The sequence below is a fragment of the Canis aureus genome, chromosome 7 (assembly GCF_053574225.1).
Source record: "Canis aureus isolate CA01 chromosome 7, VMU_Caureus_v.1.0, whole genome shotgun sequence".
In the NCBI taxonomy this organism is placed as follows: domain Eukaryota; kingdom Metazoa; phylum Chordata; class Mammalia; order Carnivora; family Canidae; genus Canis; species Canis aureus.
In genome coordinates, this window is record NC_135617.1 from 29,265,779 (window position 1) to 29,283,944 (window position 18,166).

The 18,166-nt window shown below is 37.2% G+C and overlaps 1 protein-coding gene across 7 annotated transcripts in view; it reads left to right on the forward strand.

Moving 5' to 3' along the window:
• Nucleotides 1-18,166, forward strand: part of UBE3D (ubiquitin protein ligase E3D) — a 202,733-nt gene that overhangs the window by 124,609 nt on the left and 59,958 nt on the right. Inside the window, exon 10 of one of the 7 annotated variants that reach the window (XR_013383127.1) lies at nucleotides 6,729-6,815. The exons of the other annotated variants lie outside the window; for them this stretch is intronic. The gene's annotated coding sequence lies outside the window, so the exon portion shown is untranslated. The remainder of the gene's footprint in view (nucleotides 1-6,728; nucleotides 6,816-18,166) is intronic. 7 annotated transcript variants of the gene reach the window in all.

The following is an 18,166-nucleotide window of genomic DNA, read 5'->3' on the forward strand; positions in this document are numbered from 1 at the left end:
ATGCCCCTTTGGAAGTCGTCACCACGCTCCATGCCTACTGCTCCCTGTGGCTGCCTCAGACCCAATGCTTTTGTTGAGCACTGAGCAAATGGGCCCAGCAAGAGTGTGACATTCCAGATTGGGTTAAGGAATGCTGAGGCTTACCAGGAACCCTGGCCTGACTCACCTGCAGCCTGTGCCAGACTCTACTCCAATTCCACGCTGCTTTCTCACCCCAGGACTGTCTGTGCATGGACTGTCTAAACACTTCCCTAAGGCCAAAATTTAATTTCCTCAGGAGGTTTTAGGTAGAGTAGTCCAGGTACAAGTTATACAAGTGTAAGAAGGGAAGATAAGAGCATATTTGAAAAGAATTATTGAAATGACTCCCTGGTCCCCATCAGTCTTTCTCCCAGTATTTTTTTTCCTTTACATTCTGTAAGTCAAATTTTTATTGAAGTATAGCATGTAGGAAAGTACACAAATGTTCATCAGTGAATTTTTTAAAAAGATTTTATTTATTTGAGAGAGAGGACGAACAGGGGCCGAGGAGGGGCAGAGGGAGAGTGAGAAGCAGACTGAACAGGGAGCCTGACATGGGGCTCAATCCCAGAACCCTAGGATCATGGCCTGAGCTTAAGGCAGCCACTTAACCAACTGAGCCACCCAGGCAACTTCATCAGTGAATTTTTAAGAAGTAGGTCCACCTATCTAACCAGCATGTAGATCAAGAAATAATAAATGGAGTGTGGATCCTGTCCTCCAAAGGGCAATCTCTACTCTGAATTCTATCATAGTTGATGATTATGGCCTATTCCAAAATATCCTGTCAGTGGAATCATACAGGAGATGCCCCTTTGAGTCTGCTTTCTTTCAATGTTATGATTGCCTATGGCAGTCCTTCATTTGTTCTCACTGCTGTGTAGTATTCTAGTTTATGAGTGTAAACTGTGCTTTATCCATTCTTGTATGGACAGACATTTAGGTTGCTGTTCGTTGCTATTGCAAGCACTACAACTATGAACAGTTCTATAGAGTCTTTGGTGCTTGTCTGTGCTTTTCTGGTGGATATTTACCTAGGAGGAGGATTATAGAATCCGTTCAGCTTTAGTAGATATTTGGCAGATATTTGGCAGTTTTCCAAAGTATTTGTATTAATTTAAACTCCCACCAGGGTATATGAATTCTGGTTCCCTTAAATCATCAACAACAGTGAGTATTTTCTGTCTTTTTTATTTGAGCCATTCTGGTAAATGCCATGATAGCTCATTGTGCTTTTAATTTGTTTGCCTTAATGACTAATGAAGCTGAGCACCTTCTCTGTGGGCCACATGGACACCCTTTTTTGTGCCATGTCTATTCCAGTCTTTTGCCCATTTTTAAAACCGGGTTTCCTATCTTTTTTTTCTTACTGATTTTTATTTATTTTACTCTGTCCTTACTTATTTTCTGCCTGTTGGATCTGTCCATATCCAACTATAATAGTATATATGTCTGTTTCACCTTACAGTTCTCTTAGTTTTTGCCCCACGTAGCTTGATGCACTGTTGTTGTATGTATACATGGTTAAGAATTGGTCTTGGAGGGATCCCTGGGTGGTGCAGCGGTTTGGCGCCTGCCTTTGGCCCAGGGCGCGATCCTGGAGACTCAGGATCGAATCCCACGTCGGGCTCCCGGTTCATGGAGCCTGCTTCTCCCTCTGCCTATGTCTCTCCCTTTCTCTCTCTCTCTCTCTCTCTGTGTGTGTGACTATCATAAATAAATAAATTTATAAAAAAAAAAAAAAAAAGAATTGGTCTTGGAGAATTGACCCCTTTATCATTTTGGTAATGTCTTTGCTTTGAAGTCTGCTTTGTCTGAAAATAATAACTACTCCTACTTTCTTTGATTAGTGTTACCATGGTATCTTTTTCTCTACCCATTTACATGTGTCTTTATATTTAAGGTGAGTTTCTTGTAGACAACATTTGTTTGGGTCTTATTTTTGACTCATTCTGACCATCTCTGTCTTTTAATTGGTGCTTCTAGACCACTGACGTTCAAAGTGATGATTCAAAATAGTTGGGTTAATATCTACAAATTTGTTGCTGTTTTCTATTTGCTGCCTTTATTCTTTGTTCCTGTTTTTGCCTTATACTTCTTTTCTGTCTTTTATGGTTTTAATTTAACATTTTATAGGGTTGCATTTTCTCTCCTTTGTTAACATAGTGGTTATACTTTAAAAAAAAAAAATTTAATAGTTACCCTGGAGGTTGCAGTATACATTTACAGCTAATCCAAGTTGGGCAGCCCGGGTGGCTCAGCGGTTTAGTGCCACCTTCAGCCTAGGGCCTGATCCTGGAGACCTGGGATCGAGTCCCATGTCGGGCTCCTTGCATAGGGCCTGCTTCTCCCTCTGCCTGTGCCTCTGCCATGTGCTCTCTTTCTCTCTGTGTCTCTTATGAATAAATAAATAAAATTAAAAAAAAAAAAACTAATACAAGTCCACTTCATTTTTAAAAAAAGATTATTTATTTATTCATGAGAGACAGAGAGAGACATAGGCAGAGGGAGAAGTAGGCTTCCCGCAGGGAGCCCGATGCGGGACTTGATCCTGGATCCCATATGTGCCGAAGGCAGATGCCCAACTGCTGAGTCACCCAGTTGTCCCCCAAGTGCACTTCCAATAACACCATACCACTTCACAGGTAGGGTGAATATAATAGCAAAACAATCCTAATTGCTCCCTCCTGTCCCTTATATCATTGCTGTCATTCATTTCACGTATAAATACATAAACAGACACACACACACATAAGATATATACATAAGCATACATAATCAAATACATTTATTTGTTAGACCAGTTTTTTCTTAAGATCTTATTTATGTAACAGAGCACATAAACAGAGGGAGTGGCAGGAAAAGGAAGAGGGAGAAGCAGAATCCCCGCTGAGCAGGGAGTCCAGTGTGGAGCTCATTCTTAAGGCCCTCGGATCATGACCCAACCCCAAGACAGACGCTTAACTGATTGAGCCACCCAGGCGCCCCTGTTAGACCAGTTTTTAAAAAGGTTGTATTTTACCTCATTTACATCTTCTTTGATGTTCTTTGTTTATGTAGATCTGAGTTTCTGACTTATATGATTTTCCTCCTAAACAACTTCTTTTGGGGCACCTTGGTGGCTCAGTCAGTTGAATGTCTGACTCTTAATTTTGGCTCAGGTCATGATCTCAGGGTTGTGGGTTCAAGCTCTGTGTTGGGCTCTGCCTTCAATGGAGAGCCTGCTTAAGATTCTCTCTTTCTCCTTCTTTATCTGCCGCCACCCCCCTGCTCATGTGGTCGGTCTCTCTCTCTAAAAAGAAAAAAAAAAAAAAAGAACTTTTATAATATTTCTTGAAAGAAGTCTACTGGCAACAAATTCCCTTGATTTTTGTTTTTCTGAGAAAATTTCTCTTTCACTTTTGAAGAATAATTTCACAGGGTGTAGAATCTAGGATGGTGGGGTGTTATTTTTTTTTCTCAATACTTTAAATATTTCACTTTACTCTCTTGCTTATATGACTTTGAATAAAAAATTGGGAAAAAAATGGGTCTAATTCTTAACCTTGTTCCTCTGTTGGTAAGGTATTTCCCTCCCCTCTCTGGCTTCTTTCAGGATCTTTTTCTTGAAAATGATATGGCTAAATGTAGTGGAGTTTTTTAGGCATTTATCCTGCTTCATGTTCTCTGAGCTTTCTGAATCTGTGGTTTGGTGCCTGACATTAATTTGGGGGAAACTCTCAGTTATTTTTTCTGTTTCTTTCTTCTACTATTCTCATTACACATATGTTACATGTTTCGTAGTTGTCTCACAGTCCTTAGATTTTTTTTTCCATCAGTCCTTTTTTTCTTTGCATTTGGTTTTCAGTAATAATTAAGATAGCCTCAAATTCAGTGATTCTTCCTGCAGCTGTGTCTGGTCTACTACTGCTAACCCCATCAAAGGTATTCTTCATTTCTCTTACAATGTTTTTGACCTCTAGCTTTTCTTTTTGGTTCTTTCTTAGGTTTCCCATCTTTCTGCTACATTATACATCTATTCTTACATGTTCTGTTATATCAAGGAGTCCTTAGCTAATTAATTATTGTTGTTTTAAATTCTCAGTATGAGAATTCCGTCATGCCACACCTGGTTCTTGCTCTGTCTCTTCAAAACTGTTTTTTAACTTTTAGCATGCCTTGTCTTTTTTTCTTGATAGCTGGACATGATGTACTGGGTAAAAGGAACTGCTTGTAAATAGGCCTTTAAGAATATGGTAGAGAGGTATATGAAGAGGGGAATTATAGTCCTGTAATTAAGTCTTAGTTATTTATTGAGCCTATGCCTCTGGACTGTGAACTATACATCTGTTTCTCAATTTTTTTTTTCTTTTTCTCCCCTCAGGTGGGACAGAATGGCTAGAGCTGACTGGAGTTGGCTATTTCCCTTTTCCCAGATAAATTGGGTTTATCTGGGGAAATTAGTTTTCGGTTCTGATAACACCCTAGCAGGTTAGGCTGTGGTTAACTGGTTTCCCAAGAGGACAGACCTTGTTAAGAAGAGAATGCTCTGGTATATTTCTGAATAGACCTTTTTTCCCTTCCCAATCTGGAAGCGTGAGAGGATTTTTTTTCTTGATATTTTCTGTGAGTTCATGGCCGACCCCCAGGAGGTCAATCTCACAAAATTGTGGGGGTTCATTATGATGGATCCCCTTAGAGTTTTTAGCTCTCAGACTTGTCCACACTGAGCCTCCAGCACTTCATCAATTATGCGTTCAGGTTTTCCTACTGTAGTACTAGTTCCCACAGCAGTTTCTCCTCCTCAATTTGTGCTCCAATAAGCAAGGACTCCCTATATTCTCTTGTCTCTCCAATCTTAAAGGCAGTAGTCTGCCCTGTGGCCTCCCCACTCTTACTGATTCAGGAAGAATTGTTGATTTTTCAGTCTATTCAGCTTTTTACTTGTTTGTATGGAGTGGTAACTTCTAAGCTCCTTACATCTTACATGTGGAACCAAAAACCAATATTCTTTTGTTTCAATAAACATTAATTACATACAGTTTTAATACGAAATTCATTTTTTGAGCAGGTGAACTCTCCTAAGTTTAAAATACGAAGTTTTTTGGGCAGGCCGGGTGGCTCAGCAGTTTAGCATTGCCTTTGGCCCAAGGCCTGATCCTGGAGACCTGGAATCAAGTCCCACGTCGGGCTCCATGCATGGAGCCTGCTTCTCCCTCTGCCTGTGTCTCTGCCTCTCTGTCTCTCATGAATAAATAAATAAAATCTTTAAAAAATATATATGAAGTTTTTCTTTTCTTTTCTTTTTTTGTTTTTAGCCAATCTTCTCCAAATATATTTTTGGAGGTGAGGAAGGGGTTGTTGAATTCTCTTTCTTTCTTTCTTTCTTTCTTTCTTTCTTTCAGTAATAATTAACATTTAATAAAATGTACAGATCTTAGCTTTTCAGTTTGATGAGTTTTGACAATTGTATATATACTAGGTTTGTTAGCCCTGGCACTATTGACATTTTGGACTCGATAATTATTTGTTGTAGGAAAGCTGTCTTGTTCATCCCTGATCTCTCCCCACTAGATACCAGTAGCATCCCCCCTAGTCATGACAATCAAAAGTGCCTCCAAGCATTGCCAGTTGTCCCCTGGGAGGCAAAATCACCCTGGTTTAGAACCACTGATTTATAGCCATGTAACTAATGTTCAGAAAAGAAGATATAGATCATATCCATTCCTCCAGAAAGTTTTCTTTGGATTCTTTCTTTAGTCTACCCTCCAAAAACACAGTATCTAATTTCTATCATGTTAGATTCATTTTGCCAATTTTTAAACTTTTCATAAACTAAATCAAACACTATTTTTTTTGTGTGTCTGGTCTTTCACTTGATGTTTTTGTGATTTATCCATGTTACTGCATTTATCAGTGGTTTATTTTTCATTGCAGAATAGTGTTCCATTGTATGGCACACTCTGCGAATCCATTCTGCTATTGATGGACAATTGGGTTGTTTCTTATTTGCAGTTATTTTGAATACGGCTGCTACAGATATTTTGTGGATCTTTTTGTAGACATGTTTTCATTTCTCTCAGTAAATATCTAAGAATGGAACTTCTGGGTTGTAGGGTAGATGTATATTTAACTTTTAATAAACTGCCAAACACTTCTGCTAGTGGTTATGCCATTTTATACTCCCAGCAGCTGTGTATGAGTGTTGCAGTTGCTCCAAGTCATCATCAACAACATCATTTGGAGTTGTCAGTCTTTTATTTTAGCTGGTTTGGTATCTCATAATGATTTTTGTTTGTGTTTCCCTGATAACTTAGGATATTGAATACTTTTTCAGGTGCTTTTTGATCATTTATCTTCTTTTTGGAAGTATATTTTTAAGTAGTTTTATGGTTAATTTGTAGGACTTTCCATTAAATTCCCTATCCCCACATAGCAGTCCTATAGGAACCTGCTGCTATTCCTTAGGGACTGAGAAACCTTTTACCATCTGAATAAATTTGCTCTAAAGTATAAAAACTACCATGAGACATACCCTTCTGTTTTATGCTTTCTTTTCTGTTTTCAAACATACTGTGAGGTTTAAAGAATATTTTCCTTTAGTGAGGTCAGAAATATTCCTCCTAATTAGCTGGACAAGTATATAAAACTACTTCTGTTTTCTTTGGGATAGCCTTCGAATGCCCACAGCCTCACACAATGATCAGCCCTATGTCATCCTTCCACAGCTTTGACAAATAAATTACCAGCAGGGACCCGTACCCACACAAGGCAGTGAGTCACCTTTGTAATTCCATGTCCAAGGGAGATTCTTGGTGAGTCTTTTTCTAGAATTTTTCTTTTACTCATACAGGAATGTCTTTACTTAGTTAAAAAAAAAATTAAATTCTCTATGTACAAAGATTCCTTTTTCTATCTAAGTTCTCAAAATGGAACCAAGGTATTTCCTTTAATACCAGAAAAAGGAAGGGACTCATGAGCTTTCTTGTTTTTAGTTTCTGTCCACCAAAATAATTTGTTGCTAATGTGGTATTTTAACCTGTCCCCTGGCTGACCAGGTGAAAAAAAAGTCATCTCTGAGTTGTTTAGGACCTGGTTTCTGAATAGGATACAAGGATGCTTGAAGCTTGGTATTTTCTCACTGAACTTTGAAAAGGGAACACGCTGGGTTCCAGAAGAAGAGCGTCTTGTGTATACATGTATATATGAGGTAACAGGTACAAAGGACAATCTGTAGTTGTGATCTCTGAATACTATCCCTCTCTAAAGGAACCAGGCTTCTTGGGGAAATGGCTGATTCTATGTCTACGATAGAAATGTGTAAGATGAGGCTGAGTCTTCCTGAATCCTTCCTACCAGAAGGGGAAAAAAAAGTAAACAAACAGAAAACTATTGTAAATTACAAGGATCATATCAATAGGACTTACAGGCTCCAAAATGGAAAGATTCTCACTAACCAACATAGTACAAGTTGAGTATCCATAAGAATAATGACTGCATTGGATTAAAGCATATCAAATATATTTTTATAAGTTCATGATGAACAAACACAAAAACAGTCACCATATTCCAGTCTCTGAGAAATACTACAGGACAAAAGACCTGATTTCTTTGAAACATAAAAAGCAAAAGGAGAAAAAAGGAGAGAGAGGATCTTATGATATAAAAGCCACATGAATTGTAATAATGGGAGCATATTTGGATATTTGAATTCTGATGTGAACAAACAATTGCTAAAATATTTTATGAGCTAGTTGGGGAAATGTGATTACCAACTGGATATTTATGTTCAGGAATTATTAATATTTTAGATGTGATCATGGCACTGTGTTTTTATTTTTATAGTCTTTTAAAGATACATACTGAATTATGTACAAAATATTAAGTCTGGGATTTGCTTCAAAAAGTTGTGGCAGAGATTTGGATGAAACAAAATGGCTATGGGTTGGTAATTATTGTTTCTGATTATTTATGGATTTGTTATACTGTCCTCTCTACTAGAGAATGTTAATATCTGAAACTTTTCATAAGTTAAAAACAAAAAACAGCTAAGTGTCCTGCAGATTGCTGGTGTCATGGGTTAACTGGCAGAAGGTTGAACAGGGGGAGTTGGCTCCTAGGGAACACTGGGCTTGAGTGAGGAGCCCTATCCTGCTGGGTTTCTTTTTAAGTTTTTCAGAACAAAAACATTAGTATCCCATTGATTAACCTGATCCCAACATTTTTATCTCCCTGTTTGTTACTAGCATCATACTAATGTTATGAACCTAAGGTTCTTGAGAAAAGGAATGAGATTGTACACCCTTAACTCATACTGGGTTTTGGTCGCCCAAGTATCCTTACTGAGGGACTGCCATCTGGGCGCACTTACTTCTCACAGTTTAGAAAGATGAAGACCTGGGACGCCTGAGTGGCTCAGTGGTTGAGTGTCTATCTTCGGCTCAGGGCCTGATCCCAGGATACCAAATCGAGTCCCACACTGGGCTCTCTGTGAGGAGCCTGCTGCTCCCTCTGCCTATGTCTCTGCCTCTCTCTCTCTCTCTCTGTCTCTCATGAATAAATAAATAAATCCTTAGAAAAAAACAAAGGAAAGAAAGATGAAGACCTTGCAGGGAAGGAAATTTCAGGAAAATTTTTTTAAAAACATTGTTTCTTTTCAAAGACATTTTTTACCCCTAAATCAATGGAAAATAGAAAGCATTTGTCAAAAGTGTTTAAAGCCTATACCAAGTGGAATAGTTCTGAGAGCACAGCACACTCAGTGGAATACTTGTTTATGCTCCAAGCCTTTTAGCAATTGAAATGTGTTAAAGACACCCAAAACATAGGAGTTTCAAATTTTTCTTCACTCTCCATCAAAACATAATGTATTTTTTCTCATGGTTGACTTGGAGAAGTTATAGTCTTTATTCTTATCAGATCAAAACTTATATTTCTGTATGTTCTCTTAAAATTCTAATCCTGAAAAAAAAATATTTCTCATTTTACCATTAAATACCCCTAGGTACTTACTTGGTGTTTAATTTTGTAGCTTACCAGTCATGAATTTCAGACCCCTTCTAGACACATGGAGGAAGGCTCTTGACTAAATAAGCTTTGCCAGACCCAAGTGTGGAGAAAAGGTTGGTCTGTTTGGGGCCAGTTACAAACATTGCAGTGTCTGGTGCAATCCTTGACCAATGGAGGGAGAGGGAGACCCCTTCTTACAGATGAAGAAACTAAGGCATGAAAATTTTGTAGCCTGACCAAAATTTGTTTCTGGAAAATAGGTATGTTCTTTCTCCTAAACCAGGCTGTTTCTTCCAGGTATATATTGTACCAGCCTTGATTTGCATTGAACTATGCAAATTCTTCAGTTAATCAGTGATGCCAACTCACAGAACTTGCATTTTTGTGGAGAGATGCCAAGATCCGGTCTCATAATGAATTAAAGGCCAGTATTTTATGGCTAGCTGATTTTGAAAGATGCTGGTATTTCCCAACAAAATATAGTTGAATTTTGGTCATTTCCAAGTATTTGATGCCCCAGTAGCCAGAAAAGTGCAGTTTACATTGTAATACACTAATGATTGAGTGGTTATAGGTTGTGCTTATATCTACCTATTCATTCCCACCGTTTTACAGAATATCTTGAATAATCAGTCAGACTCTTCTTTCTGGTTAGTTATTATATAATTTGGATATATTTGGTAAGGACGTAATTATTGTAAATTCAGCCAAATAATTTCATGTATTAAAGACTCATAGTATAGTCCTGGATTATAGTTCCTGGCTCATAGTTATCCTGGATTCAGAGCTGCATGTTTAAGAAGATTATGTTGATAACCAAGGATATGCTGGCTATCCCGAGGTTACATCCCTAGGAGTGCTACCCATTACACACCTCCAGAGAACCTCTACGTAATCCTATCAGTGGCCTCTGAGCTTGGAGTTATTTTTCACATAGCAGGTGATATTTTACACCAGGCCATCTGCATTCTTTATTTGGAAATACTATAGGTTTGCAATGGTTTTGTCAATATCTGCAATTTTGGTAACTGTCACTGGTAAATGTTATTGTTACTTAGAGTAACAAAAAAAAAAATCTTAAGCCTTGGATATTTTATAAGCCATTTGTATTTCTTTCTTTAAAAATAATTAAAGAGGGGCACCTGGGTGGCTCAGTGGTTGAACATCTGCCTTTGGCTCAAGTCATGATCTGGGAGTCTTGGGATTGAGTCCCACATCACGCTCATCACAGGGAGCCTGCTTCTCTCCATGCCTATGTCTCTGCCTCTCTTTCTCTCTCATTAATAAATGAATAAAGCCTTTAAAAAATAAAAATAATTAAACCTAGAGTCATTCATGAACAGCAGACAGAAGAAGATGCATCTGTAGCAATATGTAAAATACATAAACCATTTAGGTATAGTAATAATAATAATAATCTCTATTCATTCATTGAGAGACTCATCTGTTCAGGGCCTGCCATGCCATTTACATTCTTTATCACTTATCCCTACACCCATCAGTGTTCAGAACCAGAGTGAGCTGAGGCTCTCAGTAGGCATTCGGCTCATAGGGTGGGGTGGGAGTGGGGGGTTAGAGGATGAGTTTAGTTTTAGCTTTCCCTTAGTCCAGACTCTAGATCTTTGCTGTCCTGCAGCTTCTAGCTGTGCAGAGTGCTGCCTTCTCATGTTAATCTGTTTTTACATTTCTCTATTTATTATACTCTATCTCCAGCTTTCCAGTCTTCTTTCCATAGCAATTAGAGTTCTCCTTTGTGAGCCTTCCTAGTATCCCACTGATTCTTCCAGCTTCTTCTGATCTTAAATGGTGGGTATAAAACTTCCAGCTCTGCACCTTGATTACTGCTGCTCTTTTCTAGTCCCAGACCCTAAGCTATTCCTGACCTGGAGAAGCTGCACAAGCAATTTCATAGAAAAGAGCCCCTCTTTGTTTTCCGTGAGGCTTAGAGTGAAAAAAGGCAAAAGCTTGTGCACAGTAAAACGTCACATAGCATTGTCCTCTTCAGTGTGTTCCGCTCTGTTAGGATGAGAGTTTACTTTTGTTGTGTTTTGTAGTTACAAAATCCTCATAAACCTTTCTCTACCTCTCCTTTAAAATAAATAGATTAATTAACAGTTTTATGATCCCTGATTATTTCTCACAACTCCAAATAACAGGCTTAAGAAATAAATGGTGTTTATGTAAAAATGGATATATTACCATGTTTTCCTTTTTAAAGATTTATTTGTTCTTAAATATTATATTTTCCAAGTAATGCCTACTAGTAAATGGCCAAAGAAAATAGGCATCTGGTTACAATTTGATCCCTTTCTTGCCAGTCCTTAACTGTTATTTAATGATTCCAAGTCATAATCTTTTTTTACTGAATTGCCTAAACTCTGCCAGTTTAACTCATCTTGCTTTTTAAACTTACAGACAAAAATTCTATTCTGAGATTTTGTGCCAATTTCTCATCTGTCCTGTTGGCTCTCTTCATTTTCCAGAAGCTTTGTCTTCCAACCAAGGAATTCTTTTTACAAGAAGGGTTTTAATCTGCATTCTAGTTCTTCTTTCTCCTTCTTATATCTAATCCAAAAGAAGTAATCTACTTTCTTCTTAAAAAAAAGAGTGTCTACATCATTTTAACTGCTACTAAATCTGGCTTAAAATTGGGATATTATGGATTCTTTCTTCAACTAAAGTTACTATAGCAATTATCTTTCACCATAATTAGGTAAGGGAGTTTTTATGATGGAATGAATACTAGGCTCAGAAACAAAGACCTGATTGCAACCTACTCTTGTTCCTTGCTTATATTTGTGAGCAAAAGTTACTTTCTCTGAATCTTGGTTCCTCTTTTATAACTTGGGACAACTAAATTAGATATTTAATTCAAGTGGATTTTGTAAGGATTTAGTGAAATGAGACTGTGCTTGGCACTTGATTTCTTCCCTGCATAAAAAACATATTAACATTTACTAAAGAACTTTTCCAAACTATTAAAAAAAAGAAACTAAACCCCCTGTTGGTAGGTAAAGAAAAAAATGTGAATTCACAGTTAGCCAATTCACAAGAAAAACAAGTTATTAAACAAACATTTGGGAGAATGTTTAAACTCACAGCAATTATAAATTCAAAAAGGATTGAGATGTCATTTTTTTATTAAATTAGTGCTGATTAAAAAACAAAAACCTAATCACGATGGCATTGCCAGTTGGTACAGCTCATTGGAAAAAATATGCATCAAATTATAATAATATTTTTACCTTTCAATCCAGTAATCCCATTTCTGAGACTCAATCCTAAGGGAATATCCTAAAAAAATGGGAAAATTCTATAAAGATAAAAATGATGATTTAATTATTGCTTATGATCTTAATAAACCTGGGAACAATTTAAGTTTGTAATGGATTAAATTCAGATGAATTATTTTGCAGCTATTAAAATAGAATAAAGACTTACTGAGCAACATGTAAAAATGTTTATGATATCAAAAATATGCAATTATGATAATCGATATTTTAAAAATGCATCTTAAAACTGTATAAAAATAGACCCAAGTGATAATTTTTTTTTAAGATTTATTTATTTACTTGAGAGAATGAGAGACAGATGGGGTAGGATAGAGAGAGAGGGAGAGAGAATCCTCAAGCAGACTCCTTGCTAAGTGCAGAGCCCAATGCGGGATTCAATGACCTGAGCCAAAATCAAGATTGGACACTCACGTAGGTGCCCCTAGGCCCAAGTGATAATTATATTAGATTATTATAGCATATGTTTTTTTTCCTTTTTCTCATTTCTCCAAATCTCTTATAAAGTTTAAGGTAATATTACTTTTAAAAGTAAAATTAGAATTTAAGTCTAATGTAATCAGTCTGAAAAAATATTTAGTGTTTATTATGTGCCTAGAAAATCTGCTATGACATTTTGAGTTTAAAAACATGCAAGAATCTTTCTTCATAATTTACTCCAAAGCAATAAAAAAAACAAAAAAGAATGTGCTTAGTGGACTATTTAGAATAAGTAGTTCATATACAACCTAAGATTTAAGATGCTATTGTGTGTAATCTAAGCATTTAATGCCAGGCTGTCAGCCCAACCACGTTAAATGTAATGGTGTTCTGTCTCACTCTAGCCATCTGCTTTAGAACTCATTACAAAATTAACTTACTGGCTTACTCAGGTCATTCCCCTGAGGTAAATGGGATCTCAGTAATATATTGACCAGAACATTAATGTGGGCAAGATTTTTAATATGCATTTGAAAGCTACATGTAGAGGTAACTGGATTGAAGAAAGCTAGACAACATCATTTGCCAAGAATTGTAGCATTTTTTTGTTGAAATTTTTATTGAAATAGTTGTAGATTTACTTGCAGTTATAAGAAATAATGTAGAATATTGCTTGTACACTTTGGCCAGTGTCCCCCAATGCAAACACTGTGCAGAAGTATAGTACAGTGTCACAACCAAAGTATTGACATGGTACAGTCCCTCCCATCTTACTCAGATTTCCCTGGTTTTATCCCTTCGTGTGTGTGTGTACTCATGTATGTGGTTCCATATGTGAGTGCATTCTATCCCCTGTCCTGTGTATGTTTGTGTTTCTACCACCACAGTCAAGACACTGAGCAGGTCCATCAGCATTTCAACCAGGATCCATCCTATTGCCCTATTATATTGTCACTATCTCTCCCCTCTCCACCACCACTAGCAACTATTACCCTGTCCTCTATTTATAAATCTTTTCATTTCAAAATGTTATATACAATGGAATAGATTAGAAAATCCAGAAAATAAACCAACAAGTATATGGTCAATTAATCTTCAACAGAGCAGGAAAGAATATACAGTGGGAAAAAAGTCTCTTCAACAAATGATACTGGGAAAAACTGGACAGCAACATACAAAAAAATGAAACTGGACCACTTTCTTATACAAAAATAAATTCAAAATGGATTAAAGACCTAAATGTGGGGACACCTGGGTGACTCAGTGGTTGAGTGTCTTCCTTCAGCTCAGGGAGTGATCCCAGAGTCCTGGGATTGAGTCCCACATCGGGCTCACTGCATGGAACCTGCTTCTCCCTCTGCCTGTGTCTCTGCCTCTCTCTCTGTGTCTCTCATAAATAAATTTAAAAAATCTTAAAAAAAAAAAAAAGAAGGCCTAAATGTGTGACCTAAAACCATAGAAATCCTAGAAGAGAACATAGGCAGTAGCTTCTTTGACATCAGCCAAAGCAATTTCTTTCCAAATATGTTTCTTAAGGCAGGGGAAACAAAAGCAAAAATAAACTGTTGGGACTACATCAAAATTAAAAGCTTCTGCACAAAGAAGGAAATAAAACTAAAAGGCAGCCTAAGGAATGGGGGAAGATTTTTGCAAATGACATACCAGATAAAGGATTAATATCCAAAATATATAAAGAATTTCTAAAGTTCAGCACCCAAAAAATAAATAATCCAATTTAAAAATGGGCAGAAGATGTGAACAGATATCTTTCCAAAGAAGACATACACATGACCGACAGATATATGAAAAGATGCTCATTGTCACATGTCATCAGGGAAATGCACATCAAAACTGAAAAACCAAAACAATGAGACACCACCTCAAACCTGTCAGAATGGCTAAAATTAACACAAGAAACAATAGGTCTTAGTGAAGATGTGGAGAAGGGGGACCCCTCTTGCACTGTTGCTGGGAATGCAAACAGGTGCAGCCACTGTGGAAAACAGTATGGAGGTTCCTCAAAAAGTTAAAAATTAGAAGTACCTTATGATCCAGCAATCACACTAGTGGATATTTACCCAAAGAATACAAGAACACTAACTCAAAGGGATACATGCAGCCCTACGTTTATAGCAGTGTTATTTACAATAGCCAAGATAAGGAAGAAGCCCAAGTGTCCATCAATTGATGAATGGATAATGAAGTGGTATCTATATACAATGAAATATTATTCAGCCATAGCAAAGAATGAAATCATGCCATTTGCAACAACATGAATGGAGCTGAAGATACAATGCTAAGTGAAATAAGTCAGAGAAAGACAAATACTGTATGATTTCACTCACTGTGGAATTTATGAAACAAGCAAAGGGAAAAAATAAAGATGAATCAAGAAATAGACTCTTAATTGTAGAGAACAAACTAATGGTTACAGGGTGGGGGTGATGGAAGAATAAGTTAAATAGGTGAAAAGAAAAAAAATTATATAAATGGAGTTCCCTTGTATATAACCTTTTGAGGCTGGCTTTTTTTAAGTCATTATAATTCCCTGGAGATTCTTCCAAGTTGCATATATCCTTAATTTGCTACTTGTTATTGCTGAATAGTATTCCACAATATGGATGTACCAGTTTGTTTAACCATATCTCTGGGCTGATTTCCAGTTTTTGGCTCTTAAAATAAAACTGCCATAAACATTTGTGTATAGGGTTTTTTGTGTGAACAAAAAGTTTTCATTTCTCTAATCTAAAGGTCCAAGATTGCAATTGCTGGACCATATTAATAATTACGTGTTTAGTTTTCAAAGAAAGTGCTAAACTACTTTCTAGAATGCCTGTACAATTTTATATTCACCCAGCCATGTATGGGAGATTTTGTTTCTTTGCCAGCTTTTGATGCTGTCCTGGTAGCCTTATTTTGAATCAAAATTTAGGACAGTTTTCTTTAACTGAACTAACCAAATAATTTTGGTAGAAATCCATATGGGGAAATTAGGTTTAGAAAAGAACCACATTAGGGCATATCAGAAGCTGTCTCTCCCAAACCACCCCTCCCCCCAAAATCATTCACTTAACTCTTAACAGAATAACTTTACAGAGTAGGTCAGTCTGAGATATTTGGCCCCTTCAGTCTCTAGATAACTAACAAAAAGGATTCAGCTCTCCTTTTATAGATGTTGGGCCCACTCTCCTTTATCAATATCAGGATATAGGACTGGATATTTCTCCCTTGTTGGACAATCTTATCATCTTCTAGAATTAAAAATGGAGACGCCTAGTGAGATAGCACCTTGCGAACCACTGGACTAGATTATACTAAAATACCTTCTGAGCCTAACAGTCGATACCATCCCTTAACCACCACCCCCATCCATTCCTATTCTTGCCAAAGAAAACCCTTGAATTTGTTTTCTGGTGAAATTAGTTTTCCATTTATCTTTTTTTTTTTCCCTACGTGATACAGATATGTAGCAGAACTTAGTGCAGCCATTAAAAAATACCATAGAATAATCATTGTCATGGGAAGGTCACTACAATCCATTATTAGGCTAAAAAGAAGCTATATATTATAAGACAGCATATATAGAAATGTCCAGTTAGACACAGAGAATGGAACTCTAGAGCAATCTAAAATGTTAATAGCTATCAGTGAGTAATGGTATTACAAAAAAACTTTCTGTATTTTCTAATTTTGTCTGTAATTCATATATTTGTTAATCAGTTATTAAAACAAGAAAAATTGAGCAACACAACCCTTGATTTCTCTGAGTTTTATTTTATTTTAATTTTTCAATGTCTCTAAGTTTTAATAATTGCAGTTAAAGACCTTAATGAATACCAACCAACAGAAATAAGCTGTTCAGGCATGAGATAAGTTACCCAGGACCATTTACAAAGGCAGCTATGACCCTCCTTAGCCCTTTCCCTTAAAAGTGTGGTAAATCACCTTGTGCCTTCTTCCTACGTGTCAGAATTCTGCACTAACACACGAAAAGGTCTGGCCCCAAGACCACGCATTACAGCATTGCATTACTACCTACTTAAATGTGTTAATGACACCTTTCCACTGTTAACCAGTGGATACGTGGAAAAGTGTCCACAGCCTCACAAACTAGTCTCTCCTCCATCCTTGACAATAGGGTCAGAAAGTATTTTAAATCTGGCAGGTTTCTCACATGGTTGCATCTCTTTTAGGAGAATTAATATTTTCAAGTAAAACAGAAATTTAAAAATATCTAAACAGACTGAAATAAGATTTAAACAGACAGTCATCTGCCATAGAAGAGTATTTTGTTTCTCAAGTAGGTTCATTTCCCCATCTGGCACTTCTAATTGTACTGATAGGCCAAGTGTATTGTCTTCTTCCATACTAGTGCATGTCAGAGTTAAGAAAGATAGGTAACAATGAGCATGGCTTCCTAAAAAGATTACTTATTCAAGTGAGTTTGCTGTAAATATTTGAATTAATGAATAACTGGAGGAAAACACTCCTTTGTTTCTGAGCTCTGGTAACTCTGGTTCTGAATAAACTTGTTTGGTCAGAGGCCTATCCCTGATGGGACAGCACAATGGGGTTCTCACAACACCACATCCAGGGCTGCATTTCTACTGTTGGTTCCCTTCTGCTGACTTATCATCCATGGATATTCCATAGGAACGAGTAACTAAAAATACTTTTGACTCATAGGCAATGGTGACAGTGTTTTATATCATGCATTGAACCCCACCCCGCACCCCCGCCGAGTTATTTATTTTAACAAATACATCTTGTACATGAGGTCATATATTTTTATGTGACACCTAAAGACTACTACCATGGGGGATCCTGGGGTGGCTCAGGGTTTAGGGCCTGCCTTTGGCCCAGGGCATAATCCTGGAGACCCGAGATCGAGTCCCACATCGGGCTCCCCACAGGAAGCCTGCTTCTCCCTCTGCCTGTGTCTCTGCCTCTCTCTCTTTCTCTCTGTGTCTTTCATGAATGAATGAATAAATAAGTAAATAAAATCTTTAAAAAAAAAAAAAGACTACTATTATATAAATGTTGGCCCCTGAATTTGCTATCATTAGCACAGTTACTTGGTTTGCTTTATATAACTAGAAGCTTCAGTGATTGCGTCAGAACTCCTTGTTCACTACAGTGTTATAAGAGCACCATCCAATGTCAGCAGTATTCTCCACCATCCCCATATTCTGGAAGAAGTGATGAGAATTTCATGTCTGGAACTTCCTTGATTTGGTGAATAGGATCAAGATCCAGTAACTTTTGAATCTGAGCACATTTTCAGCCCTGTCTTGAGATCAAGGGGCATCAGTCTTCCTTTCTCCCCCTACACATGTCTCTTTTCTGACTTGACATACTGCTGGCTTTCCACCTAGATGTGCACTGGAAAACAGCCATGCTTCACTTACCTGGCTCCCACGTAGATGAAAATCAGCAGCCTTTTTATT